The sequence below is a fragment of the Antennarius striatus genome, chromosome 1 (assembly GCF_040054535.1).
Source record: "Antennarius striatus isolate MH-2024 chromosome 1, ASM4005453v1, whole genome shotgun sequence".
NCBI classification, from domain to species: Eukaryota; Metazoa; Chordata; class Actinopteri; order Lophiiformes; family Antennariidae; genus Antennarius; species Antennarius striatus.
Window position 1 is genome coordinate 26,644,760 of NC_090776.1, and position 12,213 is coordinate 26,656,972.

Here is a 12,213-nt window from a genome sequence, read left to right on the forward strand (position 1 = left end):
TGTAAGGGGAGTGGCTTTCATGAAGGACAGAAGAGGGAGGGAAGAGGAAGAGGAGGGGAATAATATAGCCGTGTTAGTGAAAGGAAGCCAGTGTGTGTGTGTGTGTGTGTGTGTGTGTGTGTGTGTGTGTGTGTGTGTGTGTGTGTGTGTGTGTGTGTATGTGTGTGTATAGAGGGATGTAGGGCGACTAGAGAGGCACAGGTGTTTGTCTCTGAACACTCCCTTACTTCCTCATCAAAGGGAGTGTATTAGAGCACCACTGCTCTCATTGCTTGGCTGTACCACCGTAAGGGCCTCGACTAACTCACCATTAGGGAAATGAGAGCTGAGAGACAGGACTGAGTGAAAAGATGACTCGCAACCGCTGGCGCTTCAGAGTCTATCTCTAGCTGCTACTCGTACAATTGATTATAACCATAGCCAGCTGGAATAAGAGACTCCCCCAGTGTTAATGGTCCAGTTATCCACGGTACACAGAATGGCAAAATATACCTTTTGATCTCAAATACACCTGATGTGGAATTCCTTCCATTTAAATTGAGTGTTTCAGGTTTTTGTTTTTTTTGTTTTTTTTCAAACTCATGTTTGAGGGTTCAAAAGTGATTTGTGGTGGGCTGACACCTCACACATGAGAGTCAGCTCCGGCACAGCATAGCACTCACAAATTAACAGCTGACTAGCAAATTAATTTTTAGTATCTGTGAGACTGTGCATAAATGATGCATTTAGGGGGCCATTTTAATCAATCTTCTTGTCAAACAGCAAGTCCTTGCAGACTCCTTAAAAGTGGGAGTACCAAATTTAACTAGACAATTTGTGCTCATGGACACATGAGGGCTGCTGGAAAAAATGCAATTGGGCTGATGTGGATAGACAATATCTTCTATTAAAGAATGAGAATATAAAATGGAAACTAAAATGATACATGTTTTTGCTACTATAAATTTCTACTATATTCTAATATTATTCTACTATAAATATATAATTTTTCAGACAAAGAACACAGTTGATGCACTTCAACTATGAACATATATATTTTTAAAAAAAGGTACGAGTTATTGCCATGTAAACAATAAATAAATATTACTTCTTAACAGGCCAGGTGGCTGAAGGTATATAATTTAGAGTACAGACAAACATGTCATCTTATTAACAGACCAAATTGAATATTTTTTTAGGGGGCAGCACGGTGGCGCAGCGGGTAGCGCTGTTTACCCTAAATATGAGATTCAATCCTTTCTGGGCCTTGGAAAGCATGGGTAAAATTTCAGTAAAGTCCTTCCGGTCTATTTTTTTTTTTTTTTCGTTTGAGGACATACAGAAAGAAAACAAAACCCTATAGGCCCCTCTTGTGAGATGCATAAAAATGCCCAAACACCAAAAGCTACCATTTGCACTTGTTTGCTGCATTATGCCAAAGGTAGAATTATTAACAGATAGATGGATGACGTGATATCCCCAAATGAATAATGTGATGGAATAATATGATGCCCTCTTCTATTACACTACCACAAAACAGCAAACACTGAAAGATGTTAGACGTTATAAAAAAAATGAAAATATACAGTAATCCCTCATTACTTGTGGTTAATGTTTTCCAGGACCACCCAGAAAAAAAACAACAATCCGCGATATAGCGACCAAATTTTTATTTTATCATTTACGTCTAATTTAATTTATGGTTATGAACCCTCCACATACTGATATTAAACCACCTTGTATCTGTATTACCTTTCCCCCCCACACTCTTCTAGACTGTTTAAAACACTTTTGTTAACTTGCAGGAGGAACCGTGAGTCTTGGAACACAGTGCACACATGGATGCTGTCAGCCAATAGCATGCGTGTACGGTCTCACATGACTACAGCTCATGAGAGACACTCGCCTCTCGCTCTCCCTTGTCCTCAATGAGATGAAACTTACATCTCATTGAGGACCATATATAACATATATATAATTTTAAAATCTGAGATGCAGTGAAAGTGTTATACTAAATGTTAAATGCTGCAATGCTGCTGAAGTAGATAACACAAATCTTCAAAAGTCAGGAGTCTGAGTAGCTACCTTGTGACATTGTGATAATGCTGCAGTTGTTGGTCAGGGATATGTATCACTAATGGCTGATGATCAGTGTGATGTTTTGTGCAAACCTCTAATCAAGGGCCAGAACTCAATAACAGAACAGTGATTTTAAAACTCAGTCTACAGTACAATAGTAAAGCTGACTAAAGTTGATGGTACCTGAAAACATTTGGTCCATTTGCAACACAGTGCAACAAGTGCTTTGAACTTCAGGCTCCATTAACAATATTTCTTCAGCATCAACAGCATCAGTGATTTCCAACCCCATCCACTCAGTAGCTCTCTGCTAAATTTGGCATACCTTTGACCGTTTTCATGAAAACGACATTTACTCTCTCTCACAAACACACACACACACACACACACACACACACACACACACACACACACACACACAGATGGAGAGTTTCTATTCTTTTGTGGTAGGAGGATAACAGTTCCATCATCACCTTCACCTCCAACCTTGACTGAAGCTTATTTTTCCCACACATCCTTGACACACTCCTCAGCGCTGTTTACTAGAATTACTACTGACCTTTAATGTTTTTCACAAAAACAATATATCATCCACATCAACAGATCCCTTACCTATGGCTTTTGTAATGAAATATAGTTAGTAGATTGCACTTCCATGTCTAGGAATGAAAAACGACAGCTTATTAGGCCTACAGCTACAGGCTAGTTTGCAGCCAGTTTGCCGGAGTGTGAGGCAGTGACAACATTGATAAATGAAAGGGGACATGATGCACAGCAATGGTTCCCCACCCAATTAAATACAACGCGATGCATTAATGATCCCTTATTAGGGCCAAGAGTAACAGCAGTTGGGCCAAGCGTAGTCGCCTCTAGAGGAGCTGTTGAAAGTCTTACTTTGCATTATTGCTTCAGTCTGAACTCCACTGTGACCGAACACCTTCAACAAGCCTGATAAAACAACGAGTTCTAAAGCTCAACATAATAAAGAAGTTCACTTTAGGTGCAAGTGTAAGAAAATAAATAATATTTTAATATTTTTTTAAAAATGTCATTACTGTGATCATGTACATAAAGATGATTTTTAATCGTCCTATGTTAAATAAATTCAATCAGCAAAAAAAACATTTGCATCCCAACATCATCTGTATGTTGACACTTATAGGCAGATATGGCTTAACTGCCCAGTGGCCGAACTGTAATTACTGTAATGTAGTACATGGTCACAATTCAAGTTATTAATTCGAAGCTAGATACAGAATACTTTAACTTCCAGTTCAGTAAAGGATTTGAATAGTGAGAAAATTATTTCAACAACCATAATGTGGGTCCTAGGGGGTGACATTTTTGTCCTTTAGTGAACAGTCTGTGTCTGTGTATTTTACTTGCTGTCAGTTCAGAGCACGGAGTGTGACACAAACATTGATAGCAGTGCATCTTCAGAGTTAATGATAGAATAAACTAAAAATTCAAAAGGAGAAGGAAGCAAAGTTCTACCCTGACAGCTGCAGCCGACCTCAGAAGATACAACACTGTGTTGCAACATCTGTCCCAGATATTTATAGTAAACATACAAACACACACACACACACACACACACACACACACACACACACACACACAAAGACAAACTGAAAATAAAACCATCTCCTTTCCTCAACTCAAATCCAACAAGTATTAACGATAACAGCCATTCAGCTCCTGTAATGCAGTCAGTTAACTGGATTGTGTATTTAATCACGTTAGTATTTAATCAAGTTAAACACTGAGACCCACATCCATTGCTACCATATTCTGAATATGAACAAATCCCCCTCAAGTGCTCAAGGCCCCGGCATGTTGCACCTCCTCATCTGGCAAAGACAGAAGTGAACACTAGGGGGTGACTCTGAGCGGAGAGAGCTGCAAGACATGGGAATGGGGAGAGACGGATAATAAATCTGCTATCACCTTTATGTATCAGCTACCTGAATGAAGTTCTAAGATAAACAAAAGCATAAAAACAAAGTGATATTAATCTGAGTTTTGTGTATTTGTTTTTGCTGGTGTCTTTGTGACACTCACTGTCACGCGAAGACCCATAAAAATAGTTGTGACCTGCACAGGTTTGTTTACCTTTACAGCCAAAGGCTGATTCAATAAAATCCATGACTGACATAAACTAGTAAGAGTTTCAACTGCAGCATCTGGCTTTTTCATTAGTTAAAGTGTGACTAATGAAAATACAACCCAGCAAGTCTAAAGTTAAGGCTAAAGTTAAAGTTGCCATGTCTAAAGTTTAGGCTATCATGAACAACACCAGCCGCCCCCTGCACACCACCTTCTCCCAGCAGAGAAGCACCTTCAGCAGCAGACTGCTGTCACACAGTGTCTCCACAGAGAGGCTGAGGTCCTCCTTCGTGCCCCGTGCCATCAGGGGGTACAATGACTCTCTCAGGAGGAGCAGGGGGAGGTGGCGAGGTCAGCATGCGGTTGAATGGATTTAATTTAATTTTATACTGTTTATATTTTAATTTTATACTGTTTTATATTTTAATTTTATACTGTTTATATTTTAATTTAATTTTATACTGTTTATATTTTAATTTTATACTGTTTATATTTTAATTTAATTTTATACTGTTTATATTTTAATTTTATACTGTTTATATTTTAATTTTATACTGTTTATATTTTAATTTAATACTGTTATATTTTCTTAATTTTATACTGTTTATATTTTAATTTTATAGTGTTTATATTTTAGTTATAGTTTCGTATATAAGTCCTGTTAGTGCTGCATGTGTCTGTTAGTGTAGTGTATGTCTTGTGGTATGTCCTGTGATGTCAGTGTTTCTTTTTTTCTCCTGGTGTTTATCCAGTATTTATTCGTTATGTAATGCCTGAGCAGTGGATATATACAATTTCCTCCGGGATTAATAAAGTATCTATCTATCTATCAAGCAAAAGTGAAAGCAAGAAGTCATCGAGAAACAAAAGTTGTGCCCGTTCTAATTACAAGCTGACAGAGCAGTGATGGAATTGTACATTCAAACACACGTTGAGAAATGCAAGGCTCTTGTATATCAAAAAACATATGCTTAAGAAAAACTTGTTTGAAGGTTGTCAAAATAAAGGTAATCTGTGTAACCATCACATACCATCAGTTTACCATCAGCTGTAAAACTACAGGTAAGTCCAGCAGGTCAAGAAAAACGAGTAGTCAGGTCATCAGAAAGGTTCTGTCAATTTTACCCAGATTGACAAAACCACCTAATCTGAGGGTAAAATTTGAAATGACTGGACCTACACTAATGTTTCACTGCAGAAGAAAACTAAACACAGAGCTACAACAGGTCCAAGCTGAACCAGAAACACCCACCATGACATGTGAAAGAAGAATTTTTAAATCTGGGTCCCAAATCTGTACGATTAAGTGCTATTTTTTCTTGCAGTTGTAGCAACAACAATCCAATGAGAAAAAAAAATCAAAACAGTGGGTTTTAAACTATTTTGCTTTGTCATTAAAATTCTAAAATTGTATCTTAACTACTTTAACAGTAATAGATAATTCTTTTTATTTGAGGCTCTGCTACCAAGAACAAGAAAATAAGTTGGCTTAAAAGCAGAACAGGTGGCATCTAAGGAAGTGGCAAGTTTGCAGGTACTGTGATTCATATGTCCCACAGAAATTACATGGGCTTTATACTGTATATTGAACAGCTAAAGGCTTTTATTTGTGGTGTGCTAAAAAAGTCTTCTTCTTTTTTTTCGTTTTAAGGCTCCCTATTTTTTTGAACCGATATTCTTCTGAGTAATGACACGGTGACTGCCTCTGAGCACAACATCGCACAGCAGTTCAGACGTCAGTAATGTGAAGCTGAACTGCATGCGCAAAACAAGCAAGCAGGGTGACGCCACTCATCAATGGGAACATTGGTACAAACTGCAGAGTGGAGCTAAAAGGAGGTCTCTTAGGATGCGAAGAGAGTCAGACGGGGACTGAAAACAAGGGCAGTGGAGGAGAGAGTGAGGGTGAGGTGGAGGGGAATTCAGCAAGTGGCTTACTGCCAGACCTTTACAACTCTTTCATTATTGAAACAGTGCAAAGTGAGACTAGAGCCAAAGCCTACGTAAAAAGGAACACACACAGAGGCAACATGCATCTGCAGACAAGCTAGACAGAGCGAGTGGTGAGTCGACATGCAGCCTTCAGGATATGATGAAGTGACTACTTTTTCCCTCCACTCACCTGAACCTTATGCTCAAAGTGAGGAAGGAGTCTCTGAATAGCCGCATAGGATTCCTCTCAACCAACACCGAGCACATCAAGCAGACTAACTATACCTATTTGATTAGCAAACAGTGAAATAATTTACTGTACATAAATTAGAAAAAAAAACATAGAGCTTTCAAAGTTTACGGATTAAGGCTCAACACTTAACCTCAAAATCTTCAAGAGTTAATACTTAAAAATCAGTGCATTAATTAATGCAAATCAATAAAAAAGAGTCCAACTTCCTCCTGTACGTCGAGTGCAGATTTTCACATTTTTGAAAAAAAGCCCTTTTTTTTGTGTTGATAAGCAACTTTAATTGAGAAAAACTTTCAGAAAAGGCAAAGAAAGCAGAGCAGAGCTTTTTGGAGATATTCCTCTTTATAAACTAGTCAGAAACTTTCCTCATGTTGTCCTAACAAGCAGATATCAACAATGTCTTCTTTTACAATCTAATCTGCAAACTGTCAAATTTATCTGTGAACCTAAATTGTTTCTGGTTTGGACATAATAATGTCATGCATCTTAACTCAATTCAGTAATCATTATGTCAAGCAGGGTGACTGTCAAGCTGGGAGATGGTGAAGAGAGCGTACAGAGAGCAGAAAACAATGACATAGAAACTGATGGAAAGTTAAGCTACTGCTGTTCATGAAAGCAAAACTAATAAGACCAGAGTCGCTGCCTCAAAGTAGTCTGCCTCTGTCAAGCAGGGAAAGTGCACTTTGCATCCATGTATCTAAATTTTTATTTTTTTATTTTTTTTAGTAAAGACTTTGTGGGAATTGAAATTCAAATGTATCTCATTTATTTTTGGAAAAATGGAAATTCACCATATTGACATGTATGGTTTGAATAAATATTGTCTAGTCCGAACTTTGTTGTCTTTGTTTTGAAATTATTTTTTTAATCATATCTTTGTATTTCATTGTAATTCCTTTTGTCTCTGTTCAATAGAAACACTGAATAATTGCGCAAAATATGACAAGAAGGGGTGGCAATGGCTCAGCGGCAGACCAGGTCGTCCAATGTTCCCAAGATCCCCCTTTACAAGTTGCTCATTTGGGCGCACAAAGCAGGAGCTGCCCGGCACCCTACCTCCCATTGAACGCTTACAGGTCCTGTGTGTGTGTGTGTGTGTGTGTTACAGGGGCGTGTACACAACATTATATATATATATATATATATATATATATATATATATATATATATATATATATATATATATATATATATATATATATATATATATATATATATATATGCATGTGTGACTTACTAACACTAGAGTGTGCTACTAATTTCCCCTAGGGCAGGGGTGTCAAACTCATTTTCACATAGGGCCACTTTAGCATAACAGCTGTACTCAAAGGGCCAGATGTAACTTATAAATGTAACTAAATGTAACTACTCCTTAATGTTTAATACAATGTATTACTTATTCAAGTTACAAACATTACAAATATGTTTTCTTGTTTCTCTGTGCAAAATATAAATGCTTTTAATTTGTCGGGTTATGAAACCCACAGAACTCCATCTATCAATGATCAAATTGATCAATGATCATCTGTCAATGATCAAATTTATTGGCTCCCGGATGCCGTCAGCCAATAGAATGCACGTACGGTATCGCATACGGTATCACATGACATAGAAAGATGTGATACATATATTGTGGAAGTGAAATTTTATCAACAGTTGCATCATTATACATCAGTTAAACTGGATTTCTACTACTGAAGTGAAAGAAGACTCAATCAAAAAAGGTCACAGCAGGTTGAATGCTTATCCGCAGGTCTGAACTACAAATATAATGGGATGTTCATGAATTGGATCTTGACTAGATTGTTGGTCGCATCTCTACCTATGTTCATCATCAACTCACATTTTCTATCTTTCCTCCCACAGGCCACAGCATCTTAGAACCAGGGACAGAGGGACATTTGGGTTGATCACTCAGAGAGCTAAAACCTCCAAAGAGGCCTCTCAATTTTGTAATATGTTGTAGTTTGACTATCATTCCACAACTACAAGATCACAAACGGTTATCCTCAGAATGCTGAATCACAATGATGTCATTAGTTTGATAGTTATTCTGGATTTTTTTTTTTTTTTTAATTTCACATATGTTGTTTTTTCTTTTCCTTTTTTAGAATTTAGCTCAAAAAATCGGAATATTTCTTTCATGGTTAATATCCCCAACCGACTCAAGCTGATTATGTGTCATTGGTCTGTATCTTTTGATGTTCACTAAAGTGAAAAATAATTCCTAAGTCTGCCTTTTTATCTAAATTCACGCCAATATTTAATAGGTTCTAAACATTCCGATGACTTCAACAAATTTCAACCAAGACAAATACTGTACATTTTATACAGTATGAGAGAAACAATGGAACAAATCATGTCTTGGTATGTTACAGAAAGTGAAATTAAATTGCGAATTCACTCCATGTGGACACTCGCCAGCTCCTCCTTCCTTGCTATGTACGCACGTCCCTCCCAACAAGCATCATGAAAGTCCATCAAGAAGTTACTGTACATTCCTGCAAACATTTAAACTGACAAAAACAAATATTTACCTCTGTGGAGGTAATACATGACCCTAAAAATTAACAGAACCAGGTCTTCACAATAGGATAAAAAAAAGCCTGTGTCTCATACATGTATACTGACAGACATGTGACATAAATGTAAGATGTAGCTCCATGAAACCCTGCTACAAATGATAAAATACTTTACAGGAACCCACACTGTATCACTGTATAACTTGGTAAGACATTTTCAATCAGAGCTCCAACTTTTCAGGTTAACATATGTGATGAATCGAAATATTAAGTTGAAATTCACATATTTTTTGGCCACATGTACCACCAAAACAAACACAATTCAGACTCAAGGTTCACTCCTGCAATTCCTGATCAATGACATTGAACAATAACCAGAGATAGTGTGTTACGGTGCAAACTGACCTTTACCCAAATTTGAAAGTTATTTGCTGCACATCCAATCCATTCAAATTTAACCAATGTTAAAGAATATGAGACAAATTCATGAGATCACCACTTTGTTGTGATTCCACTCCCAAATTTCAACAGGTTTCATAAAAATCCATGAAATAAATTCTGTGTAATCTTATAGTCAAATAAAACCAACAAGCATGAGTGAAAATACACACTGATATCACTATAGCTGTGATATTGACAGCAATGGTGTAGAACATTTCTGGGGACTGGACCCTAACACATACAAACACACTAATATGAATTTATTCAGTGATTTAAGGCCCAACTGGCCTAGTTAATGTCAGGCAATTCTTGTTTTCTGCCTCCCTGATAATGCTGCAGCAGATCCAAATGCTTTTGCTGCTGACCCTCCACCTCCCAGGATCCACCTGTAGGTTCCAGGGATTGGAAGCTTTTTCCCCCATCACCCTTCAACATACCATATAATCACGTGTGTGAGGGGTGACAAGGTCAGACCTTTGATGCCAACCTCCATATATGTCCAAAAGTACAACATTCTTGCACAATATTATGTTCAGATGACATTTCAAAAAGATTCAATTTAAGCTTTATGTTTGATTCAATTCAGATATGATACAATAAAATGTTATATTTTGTATTAAGTATAAAAATAACATTTTCTATTCCTTCATCTTCTTGAAGACAAGAAGTTTTATGACTGCCACAGTGCTGTCCTATTTTATTGTTGACTTACCTTTATAATTATTGTAAAATCATCAAACTACAATATTAACTGCCAATTCCTCACATTCCTAAAACACAATGCTTAATAAGAATTGAGCACTTTCTTATAATATTTATAAACTGTACTTGTGTTTGATTAAGGGTTAAAAAAAAGTGAGAAAAGTGTTTTAAAAAGGGGCAGAAGGTAGCTGAATAAAATTGCAAACAATTCTCAAAATCTTTCACTTTAATCCATTATATCATATTCAAGAGTGGAGGCACTCTGTCCTGCTGATATGCTTCATTTATGAAAATTACCATGATACATTTGTTTTGGTAGAATTGATGATGTCTGAAATCACTAACGACAGATAAAAGAGTCTATCCAAAAATAAATTCTCAGGATTTATTTGAACAGAACATAATCGTTATAATTATTTTGTTGTGTTTAAGTTTCCTTTTTTGACACCTATACTGTACCTCTGACAAGATACTGTACCTAGACAGACAACACGTAACACCAAATGCTAGATGTTAACAGACAAACAATTTCCCTGTCATCCAAAACAGACCGTAAAATGTAACCCGAACAGTGAATAAACAAAGTCTCGCTGCACAACACAGGGATCCATGGCAACTACCTAATCATTTCCTACTGACACAAACCAGCAAGACAACTGCCATGTCTGTTGAGCATGTGCCTGACATTAAGATCTCTCAAAGTCAAACTGTGGTACCAAAAGCCATATAACAAATCAAAAACAAGGAAAGGAAGACTGTAGTCCCACTAACAGTTATTAACTTCACTCTATCAAGCCTTGTTCAGATTTCTTCTAGCAAGATATTTCTGTCAATTCTTCCTGCCTTCCTACTACAACACCACAGTTCTCGTGCCAGCAGCAAATCAAGGGTAAAAGGGTCAGTCCCCTCTTCATGCCCTTTCTAATTTACTCTATTTTACTCAACAGCAAAGTCAGTTTCTAAATGATTTACAAGCAGCCTCTGTCAAGGGTCTTTTTAAATCCAAAAACAGTGTAATTGTCTAACAACCTCGTTCTTTTCAGTATCCACAAATCAAACCCATAGAGGATGTCTCATGTCAGAATGAAAAACTTAATTTCAGTCATATAAACACAGACAAAACCAAAAATGAAAAACCCTCTTCATCTCGTATAACACCCAACACATATCAACTAAAAAAAAATTAAAGTGTCATTTCATCCTTGGTCAAGCGGGCAAGAGAGGGGAGAAAAGAAATGAAGAATAAATGAACATAAATTCAAACCTACTGTTCACTCTGGGCTGGCAGCATTCCCACATGCTCCTGACACCCTCAATCCAAGAGCAACTCCCTCCTCCCTCTTTTCTCCAAGCTCCTCCCACTCCTGCTCTAATGAGCCCTCCCCTTCCGCCTCTGGCAAGGATCGCCTGACTTCCTGTTTACCTCTGACCCTTAGCTAGCCCCCGCCCCCACGCCTATCTGGCAGGCCTCCAAGCAGACAGGGCGATGACGCAGGATGCAAACACTTGCCACAGAGAGACAGAGAGAGGGGGGGGGAGTGAGGGAGGGAGAATGAGAGAGAGAGAGGGGGAGAAAGAGAGAGAAAGAGAGTGAGAGAGAGAGATACAGAGAGAGAAACAGGGAAAGAGTGAGAGAAAGAGAGAGAGGGAGGGTTATGTGTAGATGTTGGGGGAGGTGATCACAGAAAGTGTGTGAATGAGACAGCCTATCACCATGTGACAACTGAAGCAGCAGGTTCCTCCGGAGTGTGTGTTGTGTGTGTGTGTGTGTGTGTGTGTGTGTGTGTGTGTGTGTGTGTGTGTGTGTGTGTGTGTGTGCATGTGCGTGTGTGTGTGTGTGTGTGTGTGTGTGTGTGTGTGTGTGCGAGAGAGAGAGAGAGAGAGACAGAGAGAGAGAGAGAGAGAGAGAGAGAGAGAGAGAGAGAGAGAGAGAGAGAGAGAGAGAGAGAGAGAGAGAGAGAGAGAGAGATATGTGGGTGGTGGGGTGAGGGATGGGGCTGCATGGTGTCAGGTTTCAGGGCTGATTATGGCACTGCCTGCCTAGTCTGGTCGCCTGGTTAGCTTGCAGTTACATAAACCTCAGAGAGGTCAGGAAGCAACACAGTTAGCATATCACTGAAGCACATGCTAAACTTCTTTGCAAGAGTGCACACTAACACACACTCTGAGACATTTACTTGCACATAGCTCAAAGGC

At 38.1% G+C, this 12,213-nt stretch overlaps 1 protein-coding gene across 3 annotated transcripts in view; it reads right to left on the reverse strand.

Moving 5' to 3' along the window:
* Positions 1–12,213, reverse strand: part of chd9 (chromodomain helicase DNA binding protein 9) — a 77,103-nt gene that overhangs the window by 53,843 nt on the left and 11,047 nt on the right. The gene's annotated exons all lie outside the window — the stretch shown is intronic.